The sequence below is a fragment of the Trichoplax adhaerens genome, genomic scaffold (assembly GCF_000150275.1).
Source record: "Trichoplax adhaerens TRIADscaffold_22 genomic scaffold, whole genome shotgun sequence".
Classification (NCBI taxonomy): Eukaryota; Metazoa; Placozoa; class Uniplacotomia; order Trichoplacea; family Trichoplacidae; genus Trichoplax; species Trichoplax adhaerens.
The window spans coordinates 21,076-31,410 of record NW_002060963.1 but is presented as its reverse complement, the minus strand read 5'-3'; positions in this window follow the sequence as shown (position 1 = coordinate 31,410).

Here is a 10,335-nt window from a genome sequence, read left to right as displayed (position 1 = left end):
AGTTAATCTAAGTAACGATGTTCCACATAGTTTATAGTTAATCTAAGTAACGATGTTCCACATAGTTTATAGTTAATCTAAGTAACGATGTTCCACATAGTTTATAGTTAATCTAAGTAACGATGTTCCACATAGTTTATAGTTAATCTAAGTAACGATGTTCCACATAGTTTATAGTTAATCTAAGTAACGATGTTCCACATAGTTTATAGTTAATCTAAGTAACGATGTTCCACATAGTTTATAGTTAATCTAAGTAACGATGTTCCACATAGTTTATAGTTAATCTAAGTAACGATGTTCCACATAGTTTATAGTTAATCTAAGTAACGATGTTCCACATAGTTTATAGTTAATCTAAGTAACGATGTTCCACATAGTTTATAGTTAATCTAAGTAACGATGTTCCACATAGTTTATAGTTAATCTAAGTAACGATGTTCCACATAGTTTATAGTTAATCTAAGTAACGATGTTCCACATAGTTTATAGTTAATCTAAGTAACGATGTTCCACATAGTTTATAGTTAATCTAAGTAACGATGTTCCACATAGTTTATAGTTAATCTAAGTAACGATGTTCCACATAGTTTATAGTTAATCTAAGTAACGATGTTCCACATAGTTTATAGTTAATCTAAGTAACGATGTTCCACATAGTTTATAGTTAATCTAAGTAACGATGTTCCACATAGTGTATAGTTAGGTTGTTCCTTATCGTTTCTTAGTAACGATGTTCCACATAGTTTATAGTTAAGCTGTTCCATATAGTTTCTTAGTAAGGATGTTCCACATAGTTTATAGATTGGCTATTCCATATCGTTTCTTAGTAACGATGTTCCACATAGTTTATAGATTGGCTATTCCATATCGTTTCTTAGTAGCAATGTTCATATCGTTTCTTAGTAACGATGTTCCACATAGTTTATAGATAGGCAATTCCATATCGTTTGTTAGTAGCGATGTTCCACATAGTTTATATATAGGCTATTCCATATCGTTTCTTAGTAACGATGTTCCACATAGTTTATAGATTGGTTATTCCATATCGTTTCTTAGTAACGATGTTCCACATAGTTTATAGTTTTCATATTCCATATAGTTTACAGTATTTATGTTCCACATAGCTCATAGTTACAATGTTCCACTTACTGTAGGTTATCGTTTTTTATGTTCTAAATAGTTGTTGGTTTTATATTACGCATTGTTTAGTTTACAGTATAGTTTCAATGTTCCACATAGTCTATAAACTTGCGATATTTTCATATCGTTTCTTAGTAACGATGTTCCACATAGTTTATAGTTACGCTAATCCATATAGTTTCTGAGGTTAGCTTATAGTTAGGCTATTGCATAAAGTTTACAGTATTTATGTTCCACATAGTTTATCGTAACGATGTTCTACTTACTATAGGTTATCGTTTTTATATTCTAATTAGTGGATGGTTTTATATTCCGCATTGTTTAGTTTACAGTATAGTTTCAATTTTTTACGTAGTGCATAGTATCTATGTTCCACATAATTCAGCGTTTATATTTCGCACTCTTTAGTTTATAGTATAGTTTTAATGTTCCACATAGTTTGTCGTGTTTTATTATTTATAGTTTACAGTATTTATGTTCCACATAGCTCATAGTTACAATGTTCCACTTACTGTAGGTTATCGTTTTTATGTATAACATACTGTAGTTGATGGGTTTTGTAACGGTAATATTAAATTGTCTCTAGTTGTGTGGAACATGGTGTCAGTTCCTCCTATGTTAGCGCTATATATACTATTGATTATCTATTGGTGGGAATCGGAAAGATGTAGCGGTGTTAATGGGCCTCTTGGCGAGAAGTGCAGCTGGAAGTCCTAGAAGATTGACTATTGGTCGAGGAGCTGAGAAACAAGGTTCGAGGCGATATAAACAAGACGTGGATCATGTTAAAGGGCTTCTATACTGTAGCCGTTACGATATACTATTTTGTATAGGGAAAATTGTGATAGAGTTTTGATGTAAATATTTACATCAAAGATAGATATATAAGGAGGCTAATATAATTGTAGAGGTAGATAGATTCATTCATAGGTTAGCTTGAAGAAGACATAGTAGATATTCTTTTGATATTATATCTGTAGTTTCTAATGCCTGTATTTTAACATCGTAATAAACTTTTTATATTAACCGAGTCTTACTCATTCTTGTGAGTCGATTGTAGTTAATATAGGGAAGTCGTATTACAGTTTTATATTCCGTATACATTAGTTTACAGTGTAGTTTTAATGTTCCACATACTTTATCGTATTTATTTCCACATAGCTCAATTAGATTATAAACTTGGACATTTTCATATCATTTCTTGGTACTGGTGTTCCACATAGTTTTCTTGATTTGTACTACATAGCTCATCGTTACTATGTTTCACATAGTTTATAGTTTTAATATTCCATACAGTTTACAGTATTTATGTTCCAATTACTTGATGGTTTTATATTCCGCATTCTTTAGCTTACAGTATAGTTTTAATGTCCCACATAGTTTATCGTATTGATGTTTGTTCCAGATAGGTTATGGGTTTTATCTTCTGCACTCTATAGTTTACAGTATAGTTTTAATGTTTCGCATAGTTTATGGTATCTATGTTCTACATAGCTCATAGTCTTCATGTTCCTCTTAGTTTATCGTTTTAATGTTCCACATAGTTTATCGTATTTTCTGTTTTACATAGGTTATCGTTTTTGTGCGTTACTGTAACGGTAATATTAAATTGTCTCTAGTTGTGTGGAACATGATTTCAGTTCCTCCTATGTTAGCGCTATATATATACTATTGATTATCTATTGGTGGGAATCGGAAAGATGTAGCGGTGTTAATGGGCCTCTTGGCGAAAAGCGCAGCTGGAAGTCCTAGAAGATTGACTATTGGTCGAGGAGCTGAGAAACAAGGTTCGAGGCGATATAAACAAGACGCGGATGATGTTAAAGGGCTTCTATACTGTAGCCGTTACGATATACTATTTTGTATAGGGAAAATTGTGATAGAGTTTTGATGTAAATATTTACATCAAAGATAGATATATAAGGAGGCTAATATAATTGTAGAGACAGATTTACTCATAGGTTAGCTTGAAGAAGTCATAGTGGATATTCTTTTGATATTATATCTGTAGTTTCTAATGCCTGTATTTTAACATCGTAATAAACTTTTTATATTAACCGAGTCTTACTCATTCTTGTGAGTCGATTGTAGTTAATATAGGGAAGTAGTATTACAGTTACATAGTTGATGGTTTTGTATTCCGCATTCTTTAGTTTACAATATAGTTCCAATGTTCCACATAGTTTATCGTATATATATTCCAACTAGTTTATCATGTTTATATTAGTTTATAGTATAGTTTTAATGTTCCACATAGTCTATCCTATTTTATTTTCCACATAGGTTATCGTTTTTATGTTTCACGTAGTTAATCGTTTTACATTTAGCATTCTTTAGTTTATAGTACGGTTTCTATGTTCCACATAGTTTATAGTAATTATGTTCCACATAGTCCATAGTTTCAATGTTCCACATAGGTTGTCGTTCTTATGTTTCACATAGTTGATCGTTTTTTTCCTACATTCTGTAATTTACAGTATAGTTGCACTCTTTAGTTTACAGTATAGTTTTAATGTTCCACATAGTTTAAAGCTTTGTGTTCCAAATAGTCTATAGTAACGATGTTCCACATAGTTGATCGCTCGTATGTTCCACGTAGCTTATCGTATATATTTTCCACGTAGGTTATCGTATTTATACATTATATACTCTAGTTGATGGTTTCATATTCCGTATACAGTATATTAGTTTACAGTGTAGTTTAAATGTTTTACATAGTTTAACGTATGTATGTTCCACATAGTTCAATTAGCCCATAAACTTGAACATTTTCATATCAGTTCTTGGTAACGATATTTCACATGGTTTGTCTTGATTGGTAGCATAGAGCTTATCGTTACTATTTTTCACATAGTTTATGGTATTTATTTTCCAAATAATTAATAGTTTGAATGTTCCACATAGTTTATCGTATTGATATTTTACATAGGTTATCCTTTTTATGTTCCAATTAGTTGATGGTTTTATGTTCCGCATTCTTTACTTTATCGTATTCATCTTCCACATAGGTTATCGTTTTTGTGTTTTACATAGTTGAGCGTTTTATATTCCGCATTCTTTAGTTCACAGGATAGTTTCAATGTTTCACATGGTTTATCGTATGTATGTTCCACATAGTTTATCGTATTTATATTCCACATAGGTTATCGTTTCTATGTTTCACGTAGTTAATCGTTCGTTATTCGGCATTCTTTGTTTATAGTATGGCTTTAATGTTCCACATAGTTTATAGTAATTATATTCCACATAGTCCATAGTTTCAACGTTCCACTTAGTTTATCGTATTTATATTCTACATAGGTTATCGTTCTTTGGTTTCACATAGTTGATCGTTTTATATTCTGCATTCTGTAGTTTACAGTATAGTTTTAATGTTCCACACACCTTATCGTTTATATGTTTCACGTAGTTGATTGTTTTATATTTCATGTACTGTATATAGTTTACTATTGTAATGCTCTACTCGAAACCGGATAATTTACCGCATTAAATTAATTTCACGCTGTAAAATATTAAATCCACCCTCGTAATATCAAAACAGAAAGTTTACTGCATTGGATTAATTTTACGGTGTATAGGATTTAACGCTGTAAAGTATGCAATTCACCCTTGTAAATATCAAATCTATATTGATATTGTTTCCATCCTATACTATTACCTTGTACAGCCGCGTCAAGTTGTCCTAGACCGTTCTCCACCTGGTTTATCAATATACTGTGTTTATTTTAAGGACTACTAGAAAGAGGAAAGTAAGCAGTATTTTCTAGTAATCCAGGAATGTTCCTGTAATACTACTTCCCTATATTAACTACAATCGACTCACAAGAATGAGTAAGACTCGGTTAATATAAAAAGTTTATTACGATGTTAAAATACAGGCATTAGAAACTACAGATATAATATCAAAAGAATATCCACTATGACTTCTTCAAGCTAACCTATGAATGAATCTATCTATTTCTACAATTAAATTAGCCTCCTTATATATCTATCTTTGATGTAAATATTTACATCAAAACTCTATCACAATTTTCCCTATACAAAATAGTATATCGTAACGGCTACAGTATAGAAGCCCTTTAACATGATCCACGTCTTGTTTATATCGCCTCGAACCTTGTTTCTCAGCTCCTCGACCAATAGTCAATCTTCTAGGACTTCCAGCTGCACTTCTCGCCAAGAGGCCCATTAACACCGCTACATCTTTCCGATTCCCACCAATAGATAATCAATAGTATATATATAGCGCTAACATAGGAGGAACTGACACCATGTTCCACACAACTAGAGACAATTTAATATTACCGTAATAGTTCCGTAATGTTTTTCAGGGTCTAGTACAATTTGACGCGGACAATTTGCCATTTTCTCATCAATTTCTTGGTAACAGTGTTCTACATAGTCTATCGTATCTTGTTTTGTATAGTATAGCTTCTCGTTCTAATGTTCTACATAGTCTATCGTTATCTTGTTTTGTATAGTATAATTTATCGTTGTAATGTTCCACGTAGTCTACTGTTACCTTATTTTGTATAGTTCTAATGTTCCACATAGTCTATCGTTATCCTGTTTTGTATAGTTTATTTCTGGTTATTTGAGTACCTTATAATACGATACAGATCAGTTTTATTTAAAATGTTAATTACCTTTTACGTTATGTTTATTCTAATGCTTAATACGCTAATCATACATTGTCAACAGCTTAACTCTTCGAATACTCCCATTTTATGTTTTTTATTGTAGTTCTGGATCCTTACAAGAAAATGTGTTAGCTTGTTGTAATGATTCTCATTGACTGTATACTGTATATTAATGATTGAAGAGAATAATAAGTTGTAAAACTCTAAGGGTTTAACTATTTTTCTTTAATCCATATCGCTATGGTCCTCCCATCCGTAAAACAAAATAGTACATCACCAAAATACTCTATGTATCAGACATTACGAGCGAAAAGTGTTTACTTCTGCAAAATTTTTAAAATTACAGTGTTACATTCTTTAAAGCCAATGTTGTTTAAAATTAAATATACAGATTTCGCACATCTTGAAAGAATACCTCAGAAATGTGTAGTATTCCAGTAGCGTCAGTATACAATCGCTGAGTATCATCAGTAATAGCCACAGCAAACACCTTAATCTTGAAGCCAGGTTGAAAGTTTTACAATTAAAGTACTACAGTTGACGTTGTAACGGACCTAACGTGAGGCTTCGTTTCAATTTTGGAATTTCTGATAATATATCTTACATATATACACCTAATTTAAGACAATTGTGAACGTAATAGTTTTCTGAGAAAGTCTTATCAAACAAACAGAATAGAATGTTTCAATTCGTTGGATTAAAGCGATAATTGCTAATTGAAGATGTTATAATGCACTCACGACAATTTGCTGTTATTTATGCTCATGTAATGCAAAACTTGAGCTATTAATTCTACGTTAGATCGTATACTCCTCGAACGCCAGGTAAGTCTTACACTCTCCCTCCTTGTATTAACACAACGCTATGTTCCTGAAGCGAGTGCCCTCCATATTATAGATATCAGGAGGTAAAAGAAAAAATCATTTTACCTCTATGGTAGACCCTCTCCTACAGTATATAGTATTGTAATAATGTGATCTCTATTAGAATTAGATATTTTTAGATTTTATGTTAGCGCTATGTTGGATCGGTCGCGAGACTGTTTTTTAGCTGCGATGATTGGGCTCAGATTAGTCACACCGCAGGCCGAGAATTACCTACTTAGCGGGAGATGAAGTTGTGAGCCCGGTGGGTAACCTGATAGGCTCCGAAAGGGCAAAGCAAGAGTCAAGAGGAAGAAAACATGGCGCGGCTAGCAGTGGCCAAAGTTTATAGTAAAATATTAATAAATAATAGTTCCCGTATGAGAATATTTATGTTAGAGTTTTGTTCAAAATATGTTGACAAATAAGATGAGCCCGGATAGTATAAAAGGATCTTAGAGAGAGCTAAAGTAGCCTCTCTAATTCTTAAACTTAGTGTTTAACGTAAAATATGAGGCGTCTAAGTCTTTGTGCTGTCTGCTAGTAGAGCAAAAGTATTCCTGATAGCGCAAATATCGTTCCTCGATACGTGGTTGAAGGAATTGACTTATTGATCGTACATTACGTCATTTCGTTGCAAAGCTGTTTTGTAACAACTGCATTGTGGGTCTCTAACATCGTTCTCATCACTATGCAGTACAGTGCTTGTAATAATTGTTATTTCTAAACTGTTCCGAAGCACTAGTTTACAATAATGCTGAGACTGAATGCCTTAGGACAAGAATAACTTTATTGCGGTCATAAAAAGGTTTACAGAACATTAGCAATAAAAAGGCTATAGCTAATAGTAGAATGTTAATCTAGTAATCTCAACTTAGCAAATCTATCTATCTTTTGCTCTACTAGCAGACTGCACAAAGACTTAGACGCCTCATATTTTACGTTAAACACTAAGTTTAAGAATTAACTTTATTACACGATATATTGCATTTATATACTCTTCCTCAATAGTTCACGAGTCATCGTTAGTACGAATTAACTTTGAAATCATTCACTGAACAAGACATTAATTTTAGCTACTGCTCCCAAATGCAGATAACAGTATTTACGAACATAGACATCTGATGACTAATACAGAATAGTCAGATTACGATATGTCCTATCACGAGACATTTTCACGATAATTTACAACCTACCAGAAGTAAGTTACAATCACAATGATTCGAACTGTGAGTAGATAATTCGCATTCTCTAATATACCGTAACTATTAATTTCAGTATATGTATATATGCCACTGCCATTAAAAGTCAGTGTTATATTAAAACACAGCATATCTAAATTAGAAGTTAACTAAATAAGGACAGGCTAACAAAATTATCCTAACATAGATATTTCTACTCTAATACAGTATATTATATAATACTGTCACAGCAGCACACTGGTATACAGTGTATGCATACGGTATATTATGTTACATTGGTTAATACTAAAGTGTTTAACTTCATATTAAAGAATCGGATAGGAAAAAGATCACGTTATACGTTGTACACTATACAGTCCCCTATACAGTACAGTATGCTACTGTATAGTGTACTATACTGTATACTATACACTCAGTATACAGTAGTATATAATGTGCACTTGGTGAAGTTTCAAAATCTAAACTTCACTCACGTTCCTTAGTTAGGACCATAGGGATGAACTACAATGATTAGGACTTGCAAGTGTTAGGAAGGCTTACTGTATATAAATAGTGCAGAAACCTATAGCATTACACAGAATAGCTATGTTGGGACCATAGGGAAGAACTACAATGGTTAGAACTTCTACAGTAAGTGTTAGGGATATTTACTGTAGATTCTGCAGATACCCTACGGTATGATCTGCCATTGAGGGTATGATTCTGCAGATACCCTGCGGTATAATTTGCCGTCGACGGTATAAAATCCGGAAGTTTTAAAGAGAGAGTTAAGATGAAGTACATGGTTCGTCGCTGTGTTGTTAATATAAATACCGTACGGTACCAGTTGTTTGTATGTTCTACCATGGTAGTTTATCGTTAAAACGTATATCGTTGTGTTCGACGTACGGTAGTTTATCAACCTTAAAGCAGTTTCACATAATTTACTATTATATTCCATCTCTTTTATTATCATCTACATAGTTTATGGGTATTATGCTCCACATAGTGTATTATTTCCATGTTCCATATACTGTACTGTACTGTAGTTTGTCGTTATTATTTCACGTAGTTTATTAATTATGTTCCAAATAGTTCATGGCTGTTATGTTCCACATAGTTTATCGTTATTATATTCCACACAATTTATTGTTATTTTATTCTACATAGTTTATAGTTATTTAACTTCCACATAGTTTATCGTTACTATGTTCTACGCAGTTTCTCGTTATGTTCCAAATAATTTTATAGTAATTATATTCCACATACTGTAATTTATTCTTACTATGTTCCACATAGTTATTATATTCCATATAGTTTATCGTTATTATGTTCCTGTAATAAATACGTTTCACAATAACTATCTTAGTCAAATGATATTTTCTAAAAGGCTTTTATTACAAGGTTTTTAGGTATAGTAGAGCAATAATTAATTACCACAAGAATCTAGTCTAAATTCTAAAAGTATTCCGAGCTCAAAGCGAAGTGAAGTCTCTTCTCCTCTGTGAGCTCATCTCTGCATTTCTTATAAACATTTCCTTAAATCTATTTATAACAATCAGACATGAGTCATCTAACAAAATACTTTTCTCTAATCGTACATCATTATTTTTTACAATCTAAATCATTCTACTTGAGATGTCACTACTCTTCTATTAACGTCTAGGCCCTTTCTTCGAAGGGCATCTTAACCACTACAGTGTTTCTAGCTACATAAATCTTGTACCATAATTAGTCAACTGGCTACTATTAGTCATCAACAATTTCTAATATAGTAGTTAGCAATCATCTAATATTAGCTTCACTATAATATCTATTCAGAATAACGTAACTATATCAAATATGGGTGTATCACTACTGCTCCACATAGTTTATCGTTATTATGTTCCACATAATTTATTGTTTATTATGTTCCACTTAGTTTAGCGTTGTATATATCTCCCTCACAGTTAACTAAATCATTTCTTTAGAAACTTATGACTAGATATGGAACTGCAAAATGTAAGAGGAAGATGTAAAATTGATTCAAAGCACAGTAATTTGGAAACATAAAGGCTTGTGATGATGTAGTAAAAGAATAGTTTGCGTACAGAGCACTGTAAGCCTGTAACTGACATAACTCCATGCAGTGGCCAATACAGCGCCTTATAAATTGCCTTTACATTTAATTGATTGGTTGATCATGTATGATGCAGCAGCATTACATGGTTTATATCTTTCATATTTAATATGCAAAGATTTTATTTGAAGCCGATTTGATCTGCTTATTATTTTTAAAGTTTCAGTTTGATTTTAACTGAAACCAAATCATGAACAGGTATAGTCAACGTATATCCTACTTTTTTCGATGTTTACTTACGCAAATACTACAACGTACTGTCTAATTAATTGAACACTGCAAGGATAGAACTAAGTTATCTCTATATTTTCAATTTTCGGTAAGGATATCCAAGGATATGGGGATCCTCATACCCACTAGGCTTTTCTTTTTTCAGGTAGTACTGTACA